Source organism: Heptranchias perlo, unplaced genomic scaffold, assembly GCF_035084215.1.
Source record: "Heptranchias perlo isolate sHepPer1 unplaced genomic scaffold, sHepPer1.hap1 HAP1_SCAFFOLD_932, whole genome shotgun sequence".
NCBI lineage: Eukaryota > Metazoa > Chordata > Chondrichthyes > Hexanchiformes > Hexanchidae > Heptranchias > Heptranchias perlo.
Window position 1 is genome coordinate 35,001 of NW_027139973.1, and position 10,000 is coordinate 45,000.

The window sequence follows — 10,000 nt, forward strand, 5'->3', positions numbered from 1 at the left end:
AAAGGCTGCAAACCACTTTCCGCCGCCTCCCTCCGCGGGCGTGAGACCGACGGTCGTCGGGTTTAGTTCCGCGGCTAGAGCAGGACGAGGGGCAGCGAACGGTACCGGAACGAACCCGGTCGCACACCGGGAAGTCGAGTGCCGGGTCTCGAAACGGAGCCGGGTCGGCCCAGTTTAAAACGGAGAAGAGAGTGCTGCCCTCTGCGGGTGAAAACATGGAAGTACGTTGGTTAATGATTTCCAGTTCACCCCGCTTGGTCAGGCCCACTCGGAGGCGGATAACTCCGGAACGCCGAGGCCGATTTCCTCCGGGTATGGCTCGTTGCGTGCGGCAGGAGGAGGCGCAGCGTTCGGTACCGAGCACTCGGAGGTGCGGTGCTGCCCGCCGGAGTGACAGCGAAAGGCTGCGCACCCCTTTCCGCCTGCTAACTCGGCGTCCGTGAGACCGACCGACTCCGCTTTAGCACCGGAGCTAGAGTGGGGCAAGGGGCACCGAAGGGTACCGGAACGATGACGTTCGCACACCGGGAAGTCGAGTGCCGGGCCGCCGAAAGCGAGCAGGGTGCCACCGCTCGGGGCCCCGGTTTGTCCGTCCCACCCGGAGGCCCATATCTCCGGAAGGCACAGGCCGATTTCCTCCGGGTATGGCTCGTTGTGTGCGGCCGGACCAGGCGCAGCGGACGGTACCGAGCACTCGGAGGTCGGGCGCTGCCCGCCGGAGGTACAGCGAAAGGCTGCAAACCACTTTCCGCCGCCTCCCTCCGCGGGCGTGAGACCGACGGTCGTCGGGTTTAGTTCCGCGGCTAGAGCAGGACGAGGGGCAGCGAACGGTACCGGAACGAACCCGGTCGCACACCGGGAAGTCGAGTGCCGGGTCTCGAAACGGAGCCGGGTCGGCCCAGTTTAAAACGGAGAAGAGAGTGCTGCCCTCTGCGGGTGAAAACATGGAAGTACGTTGGTTAATGATTTCCAGTTCACCCCGCTTGGTCAGGCCCACTCGGAGGCGGATAACTCCGGAACGCCGAGGCCGATTTCCTCCGGGTATGGCTCGTTGCGTGCGGCAGGAGGAGGCGCAGCGTTCGGTACCGAGCACTCGGAGGTGCGGTGCTGCCCGCCGGAGTGACAGCGAAAGGCTGCGCACCCCTTTCCGCCTGCTAACTCGGCGTCCGTGAGACCGACCGACTCCGCTTTAGCACCGGAGCTAGAGTGGGGCAAGGGGCACCGAAGGGTACCGGAACGATGACGTTCGCACACCGGGAAGTCGAGTGCCGGGCCGCCGAAAGCGAGCAGGGTGCCACCGCTCGGGGCCCCGGTTTGTCCGTCCCACCCGGAGGCCCATATCTCCGGAAGGCACAGGCCGATTTCCTCCGGGTATGGCTCGTTGCGTGCGGCCGGACCAGGCGCAGCGGACGGTACCGAGCACTCGGAGGTCGGGCGCTGCCCGCCGGAGGTACAGCGAAAGGCTGCAAACCACTTTCCGCCGCCTCCCTCCGCGGGCGTGAGACCGACGGTCGTCGGGTTTGTTTCCGCGGCTAGAGCAGGACGAGGGGCAGCGAACGGTACCGGAAGGAACCCGGTCGCACACCGGGAAGTCGACTAGCGGGCCGCCGAAAGCGAGCACGGGGCCCCGGTTTGTCCGTCCCACCCGGAGGCCCATATCTCTGGAAGGCACAGGCCGATTTCCACCGGGTATGGCTCGTTGTGTGCGGCAGGACCAGGCGCAGCGGACGGTACCGAGCACTCGGAGGTCGGGCGCTGCCCGCCGGAGGTACAGCGAAAGGCTGCAAACCACTTTCCGCCACCTCCCTCCGCGGGCGTGAGACCGACGGTCGTCGGGTTTGTCTCCGCGGCTAGAGCAGGACGAGGGGCAGCGAACGGTACCGGAACGAACCCGGTCGCACACCGGGAAGTCGACCAGCGGGCCGCCGAAAGCGTGCTCGGGTCCCCGGTTTGTCTGTCCCACCCGGAGGCTGATATCTGAGGAAGTCCGAGGCCGATTTCCTCCGGCTAACTCGGCGGGCAATGTGTCCCCCCCCCACCATCTTCGGCTGATTACCGTGGCTGGACCGGATCAAGGAGCAACGGAACCGTGCCAGAACGACGTCGGTCGGACGGCGTGAACTGATAGTGCCGAGGCCGGAAACCGAGCCGGAAATGTGCACCGATTTATTGGTCCCACTCGCAGGCCCATATCTCCGGAAGGCCGAGGCCGATTTCCTCCGGGTATGGTTCGCTGCGTGCAGCCGGAAGGGGAGCAGCGGACGGCACTGAGCAGCCGGAGGTGCGGCGCTGCCCGCCGGAGCTGCAAGCGAAAGGCTGCGCACCGCTTTCCGCTGGCTAACTCGGCGGCCGTCAGGCCGACCGACTCCGCTTCAGCACGGGAGCTGGAGTCGGGCAAGGGGCACCGAAGGGTACCGGAAGGATCACGTTCGGACACCGGGAAGTCGAGTGCCGGGCCGCCGAAAGCGAGCTCGGGGCCCCGGTTTGTCCGTCCCACCCGGAGGCCCATATCTCGAGAAGGCACAGGCCGATTTCCTCCGGGTTTGGCTCGCTGCGTGCGGCCGGACGAGGCGCAGCGAACGGTACCGAGCACTCGGAGGTGCGGCGCTGCCCGCCGGAGGTACAGCGAAAGGCTGCAAACCGCTTTCCGCCTCCTCTCCCCTCGGGCGTGAGACCGACGGTCGTCTGGTTTGCTTCCGCGGCAAGAGCAGGACGAGGGGCACCGAGCGGTACCAGAACGAACCCGGTCGCACACCGGGATGTCGAGTGCCCGGCCCAAACCCGCTACCCCCCCCCCACCCGAAAGCGAGCCACGGTTTGTGGATTAAAAGTGAAGCGGCAAAGATTTGTAAAACAGCGTGAAATGATGAACCAGAAGCCCAAAGTAATGGTGGGAATAAAAGTTCCGAAATGTGAAATGGTGAACCAGAAGTTGTGTGAACTGTTTAACCCAAAGTGGCAAAAATGGATTAAAAGGGGTGAAATGATCGACCGCAAAGCAGGGCAAGCATTAAACAAAAGCAGCAGCATTTTTTAAAAAGGGACAAATGGTTTACCAGAATCCCAAAAGAATGCTCAGAGACTTAAGTGCCAAAGGGGAAATGGTTAACCAGTAGCTGGGTGAACTGTTTAACCAAAAGTGGGAAAAAGGATTAAAAGGGGTGAAATGATTAACCAGAAGGCGAAAGCAATGTGCCGCGTCAAAGTCCTAAAGGGGAAAAGGTTGACCATAAAGCAGGGAAATGATTAAACCAAAGCAGAAAAATTCAGTAAAAAGGGGCAAATGGTTAACCAGAAGTTGGGTGAACTGCTTAACCAAAAGTGGGAAAGAGGATTAAAAGGGGAGAAATGTTGAACCAGATGTCGAAAACAATGCGCGGCGATGAAGTCTGAAAGAGGAAAAGGTTGACCGCAAAGCAGGGAAAGGATTAAACAGAAGCAGCAATATCTTTTAAAAAGGGACAAATGGTGAACCAGAATCCCAAAAGAATGCTCAGAGACTTAAGTCCCAAAGGGGCAAATGGTTAACCAGAAGCTGGGTGAACTGTTTAACCAAAAGTGGGAAAAAGGATTAAAAGGGGTGAAATGATTAACCAGAAGGCGAAAGCAAAGTGCGGCGGCGAAGTCCTAAAGGAGAAAAGGTTGACCAGAAAGCAGGGAAACGATTAAACAAAAGCGGCAACATTTTTTAAAAAGTGGCAAATGGTTAACCAGAATCCCAAAATAATGCTCAGAGACTTAAGTCCCAAAGGGGCAAATGGTTAACCAGAAGCTGGGTGAACTGTTTAACCAAAAGTGGGAAAAAGGATTAAAATGTTGTGAAATGATTAACCAGAAGGCGAAAGCAAAGTGCGGCGGCGAAGTCCTAAAGGGGAAAAGGTTGACCATAAAGCAGGGAAATGATTAAACAAAAGCAGAAAAATTCAGTAAGAAGGGGCAAATGGTTAACCAGAAGCTGGTTGAACTGCTTAACCAAAAGTGGCAAAAAGGATTGAAAGGGGAGAAATGTTTAACCGGATGTCGTAAACAAGGTGCGGCGATGAAGTCGGAAAGAGGAAAAGGTTGACCAGAAAGCAGGGAAAGCATTAAACAAAAGCAGCAACATTTTTTAAAAAGTGGCAAATGGTTAACCAGAATCCCAAAAGAATGCTCAGAGACTTAAGTCCCAAAGGGGAAATGGTGAACCAGAAGCTGGGTGAACTGGTGAACCAAAAGTGGGAAAAAGGATTAAAAGGGGAGAAATGTTTAACCAGAAGGCAAAAGCAAAGTGCGGCGGCGAAGTCCAAAAGGGGAAAAGGTTGACAAGAAAGCAGGGAAATGATTAAACCAAAGCGGAAAAATTCAGTAAAATGGGGCAAATGGTTAACCAGAAGCTGGGTGAAATGGTTAACCAAAAGTGGCAAAAAAAGATTTAAAGGGGAAAAATGATTAACCAGAAGTCGACAACAATGCGCGGCGATGAAGTCTGAAAGGGGAAAAGGTTGACCACATAGCAGGGAAACGATTAAACAAAAGCGGCAAAATTTTTAAAAAAGTGGCAAATGATTAACCAGAATCCCAAAAGAATGCTCAGGGACTAAGTCCCAAAGGGGAAATGGTTAACCAGAAGCTGGGGGAAATGGTTAACCAAAAGTTGCAAAAATGATTAAAAGGGGTGAAATGATCAACCAGAAGTCGAAAATTATGTGCGGCGGTGAAGTCTGAAAGAGGGAAAGGTTGACCAGAAAGCATTAAACAAAAGTGGCAACATTTTAAAAAAATTGGCAAATGGTTAACCAGAATCCCAAAAGAATGCTCAGAGACTAAGTCCCAAAGGGGAAATGGTTAACCAGAAGCTGGGGGAAATGGTTAACCAAAAGTTGCAAAAATGATTAAAAGGGGTGAAATGATTAACCAGGAGGCTAAAGCAATGTGCTGCGGTGAAGTCCTAAAGGGGAAAAGGTTGACCAGAAAGCAGGGAAAGCATTAAACAAAAGCGGCAACATTTTTTAAAAAGTGGCAAATGATTAACCAGAATCCCAAAAGAATGCTCAGAGACCAAGTCCCAAAGGGGAAATGGTTAACCAGAAGCTGGGGGAAATGGTTAACCAAAAGTTGCAAAAATGATTAAAAGGGGTGAAATGATTAACCAGGAGGCTGAAGCAATGTGCCGCGGTGAAGTCCTAAAGGGGAAAAGGTTGACCACAAAGCAGGGAAAGCATTAAACAAAAGCGGCAACATTTTTAAAAAAGTGGCAAATGATTAACCAGAATCCCAAAAGAATGCTCAGAGACTAAGTCCCAAAGGGGAAATGGTTAACCAGAAGCTGGGGGAAATGGTTAACCAAAAGTTGCAAAAATGATTAAAAGGGGTGAAATGATTAACCAGGAGGCTAAAGCAATGTGCCGCGGTGAAGTCTGAAAGAGGAATAGGTCGACCGCAAAGCAGGGAAATGATTAAACAAAAGCAGAAAAATTCAGTAAAAAGGGGCAAATGGTGAACCAGAAGCTGGGTGAACTGCTTAACCAAAAGTGGGAAAAAGGATTAAAAGGGGAGAAATGTTGAACCAGATGTCGAAAACAAGGTGCGGCGATGAAGTCTGAAAGAGGAATAGGTCGACCGCAAAGCAGGGAAAGGTTTAATCAAAAGCAGCAATATCTTTTAAAAAGGGACAAATGGTGAACCAGAATCACAAAAGAATGCTCAGAGACTTAAGTCCCAAAGGGGAAATGGTTAACCAGTAGCTGGGTGAACTGTCCAACCCAAAGTGGGAAAAAGGATTAAAAGGGGTGAAATGATTAACCAGGAGGCTAAAGCAATGTGCCGCGGTGAAGTCCTAAAGGGGAAAAGGTTGACCAGAAAGCAGGGAAAGCATTAAACAAAAGCGGCAACATTTTTTAAAAAGTGGCAAATGGTTAACCAGAATCCCAAAAGAATGCTCAGAGACTTAAGTCCCAAAGGGGAAATGGTGAACCAGAAGCTGGGTGAACTGGTGAACCAAAAGTGGGAAAAAGGATTAAAAGGGGAGAAATGATTAACCAGGAGGCTGAAGCAATGTGCCGCGGTGAAGTCCTAAAGGGTAAAAGGTTGACAAGAAAGCAGGGAAATGATTAAACCAAAGCGGAAAAATTCAGTATAATGGGGCAAATGGTTAACCAGAAGCTGGGTGAAATGGTTAACCAAAAGTGGCAAAAAAAGATTTAAAGGGGAAAAATGATTAACCAGAAGTCGACAACAATGCTCGGCGATGAAGTCTGAAAGGGGAAAAGGTTGACCAGAAAGCAGGGAAACGATTAAACAAAAGCGGCAACATTTTTTAAAAAGTGGCAAATGGTTAACCAGAATCCCAAAAGAATGCTCAGAGACTAAGTCCCAAAGGGGAAATGGTTAACCAGAAGCTGGGGGAAATGGTTAACCAAAAGTTGCAAAAATGATTAAAAGGGGTGAAATGATTAACCAGGAGGCTGAAGCAATGTGCCGCGGTGAAGTCCTAAAGGGGAAAAGGTTGACCACAAAGCAGGGAAAGCATTAAACAAAAGCGGCAACATTTTTTAAAAATTGGCAAATGATTAACCAGAATCCCAAAAGAATGCTCAGAGACTAAGTCCCAAAGGGGAAATGGTTAACCAGAAGCAGGGGGAAATGGTTAACCAAAAGTTGCAAAAATGATTAAAAGGGGTGAAATGATTAACCAGGAGGCTGAAGCAATGTGCCGCGGTGAAGTCCTAAAGGGGAAAAGGTTGACCACAAAGCAGGGAAAGCATTAAACAAAAGCGGCAACATTTTTAAAAAAGTGGCAAATGATTAACCAGAATCCCAAAAGAATGCTCAGAGACTAAGTCCCAAAGGGGAAATGGTTAACCAGAAGCTGGGGGAAATGGTTAACCAAAAGTTGCAAAAATGATTAAAAGGGGTGAAATGATTAACCAGGAGGCTAAAGCAATGTGCCGCGGTGAAGTCTGAAAGAGGGAAAGGTTGACCAGAAAGCATTAAACAAAAGTGGCAACATTTTAAAATAATTGGCAAATGGTTAACCAGAATCCCAAAAGAATGCTCAGAGACTAAGTCCCAAAGGGGAAATGGTTAACCAGAAGCTGGGGGAAATGGTTAACCAAAAGTTGCAAAAATGATTAAAAGGGGTGAAATGATTAACCAGGAGGCTAAAGCAATGTGCCGCGGTGAAGTCCTAAAGGGGAAAAGGTTGACCAGAAAGCAGGGAAAGCATTAAACAAAAGCGGCAACATTTTTTAAAAAGTGGCAAATGGTTAACCAGAATCCCAAAAGAATGCTCAGAGACCAAGTCCCAAAGGGGAAATGGTTAACCAGAAGCTGGGGGAAATGGTTAACCAAAAGTTGCAAAAATGATTAAAAGGGGTGAAATGATTAACCAGGAGGCTGAAGCAATGTGCCGCGGTGAAGTCTGAAAGAGGGAAAGGTTGACCAGAAAGCATTAAACAAAAGTGGCAACATTTTTTAAAAATTGGCAAATGGTTAACCAGAATCCCAAAAGAATGCTCACAGACTAAGTCCCAAAGGGGAAATGGTTAACCAGAAGCTGGGTGAAATGGTTAACCAAAAGTTACAAAAATGATTAAAAGGGGTGAAATGATCAACCAGAAGTCGAAAACAATGTGCGGCGATGAAGTCCTAAGGTGGAAAAGTTACCCAGAAGGCAGGGAAATGATCAAACGAAAGCAGCCAAAAAATTATTAAAAGAGGGGAACTGATGAACCAAAAGATGAGAAACGGCCCGCAGAGACTAAGTCCAAAACGGGAACTGGTGAACCGGAAATGATTAACCAAAAACTAAGTCCGAAGAGGGAACTGGTAAACCAGAACTGAGTAACCCGATTTTTAAAATTAATTATAAATGGGGAAACGATTGAGCAAAAGGCGGAAATTAAGTCACAGGGACCAGGTCCGAAAGGGCAAGAGGTTACCCCGTAGGGGGCATTCGTCAACTCAATCTGAAAATTTTGGAGGCAAATCTGACCAAAATGCGGAAATCGGACCACACCGCGAGGGGCGCCATTCGACGGGGCAGGGGTAGACGCGTCGAACGGTGCCTGAAGGTCCCGGCTGCGACACGTGAGTCCGGAGATATGGCCAGTCAAAGTCTGATGGGAGGTACCGAAGCCGAAAAATCGAAACGCGTTTGCGGCGATTCGGTGTCAGAAAGTCGGTCACGAATTCAAATTCGTCCCGCTGATTCGCCAATTGCCAGCCGGTTCCGGGGGGATTGGCGGGGTACCTGCAGGATAGTAAGAGGTGGCATGTCGAGACTTAGCCTGTTTACCAGACTTGTGTCCAGCGCCTCCAGGTCTGCAGAGACCGACCCGGGCTGCCGCCCAACCGACTTTTAAGCCTTTTGGGAGTGGGAATTTTTCCCATTTTTCCCCATTTTTCGGGTTTTTTGGTCGGGCTTGAAAACGGCGGCCCCGAGGCCTCCCGGGGCTGGCGGGCTTCGGCTCCCTTGCGAGAGGGTCCGAATTCCACCCGTTTAAGCCCAGAAAGGAGTTCGGAAGTCAGTCGGTCGAGGGAACCCCTTCGGAAGTCCGACGGGGATGGATTCGGCCGGCGTTTCGGATCTCCGGTCAGAGGATTCCCCCCCTGGGCGGGGGGGTGCGAGTAGCTGCCGGCAAACGGTCCCTTGCACTTGTGGCACAAAAAGTCCGAGCACAGGTTAATGAGTTGGCCGCGGAAGCCCCTATGCCGAAATGAGAAAGCCCCCGTTGCGGGGATTTAGTGACGCATCTGCGGCCGGAGGTGGGAGGCCGTCCTGCCGAATTGACACTTGTCATTCGGGCACCTAGGGATTGGTCGGGTACCCGGAGATTTTCGAGAACACGATTTTCAGAGCTTTCTCTGACAGCCCAGGTGCACTTTAAGAGTGCCTGAAAAAGTGACACTTGGCAAAAGGCTCTCAATTTCAAAGCGGAGACCTTTACAAGAGCACTCGGAAGTCACCTGTCAGCATTTAAAGCTACATCAGGCGGCAATTTTCGAACTCTTTGTCAGTCTGAAATCGTGTTGAGCCTCGACAGCGTCGGGCTCAGGCAGGAGGAGCTTGCCAGCAGAGAGAGGCTCACCATGGATTGCTGGTGGATGCTTTTCGAAAACATATACACATTATATTATATTATAATAATATAAAGAAAAAAAAGAGTTTCTCAAAATCTCTGTGACACTTTGCAGATTTTTTTGAAAGCCAATAAAGAGAACTCTTTAACTTGAAAGTCACCTGTGCCGGCATAGCGATGACTTTTAAAACAGGTTGACACTTTCGAGCCGCGGCGGCTCTGAATCACCCCAGACACCAAGTGTGTTTGTGGGCAAGGCACCGCGGCCGGTGGGCTGCTTTTATAATAACGGGCACGCAGACTTTTTGAGAGGAATCGGTACTCTCTTCCGATCGATTTGGCGACTCGCGTCCGACATGGGAGGGCCCGAGCGGTCCAGCCAAGGCTGGTGTTCAGGCTCGTCAGGTTCCTCTCTCTGTCCCAAGTGGCAGACGGACAGTTTTAAAAGTCAGTGGGTTTTGTCGGCACGACTCTCCTGTTCACCCGCTGGCGTATTGCTCTCTTGTGAGGCCGAGAAGTCCACCTGTGTTGTCTAACAGAGGTCCGATTCAAGCTCCAGAGCCCGGGTGTCTGCCGTCTCGAGTGGAGCGGGAATGTGCACAGCAAGTCCCGTTCTGGTAGCTGAACACGAGATTTCTCTAGCAACTGAGCACCAAAACACGTCACCCTTTTAGAGCTGGAGGGCTGAGTGTGTGCATGTATCTTGAACGCTATGGTTTGCAAACTCCAGTCGGACCTGGCACACCAACCTCTCCCCTGTCACGGGCAGGGGGGGGAAGGCCATGTGTGCCCAGCAGACACGACGAAGGCGGCTAGAAAGGGTCACTGTAGCTTAACCACCCAAGCGTGTCCGTGACCTTAACGGTCTGTGCCTGGCAAAAGGTGGGCTCCTTTCGACTTTTGTTTGTTGCTGGCTGTCTGTCATGCATTACCGCTTGCAA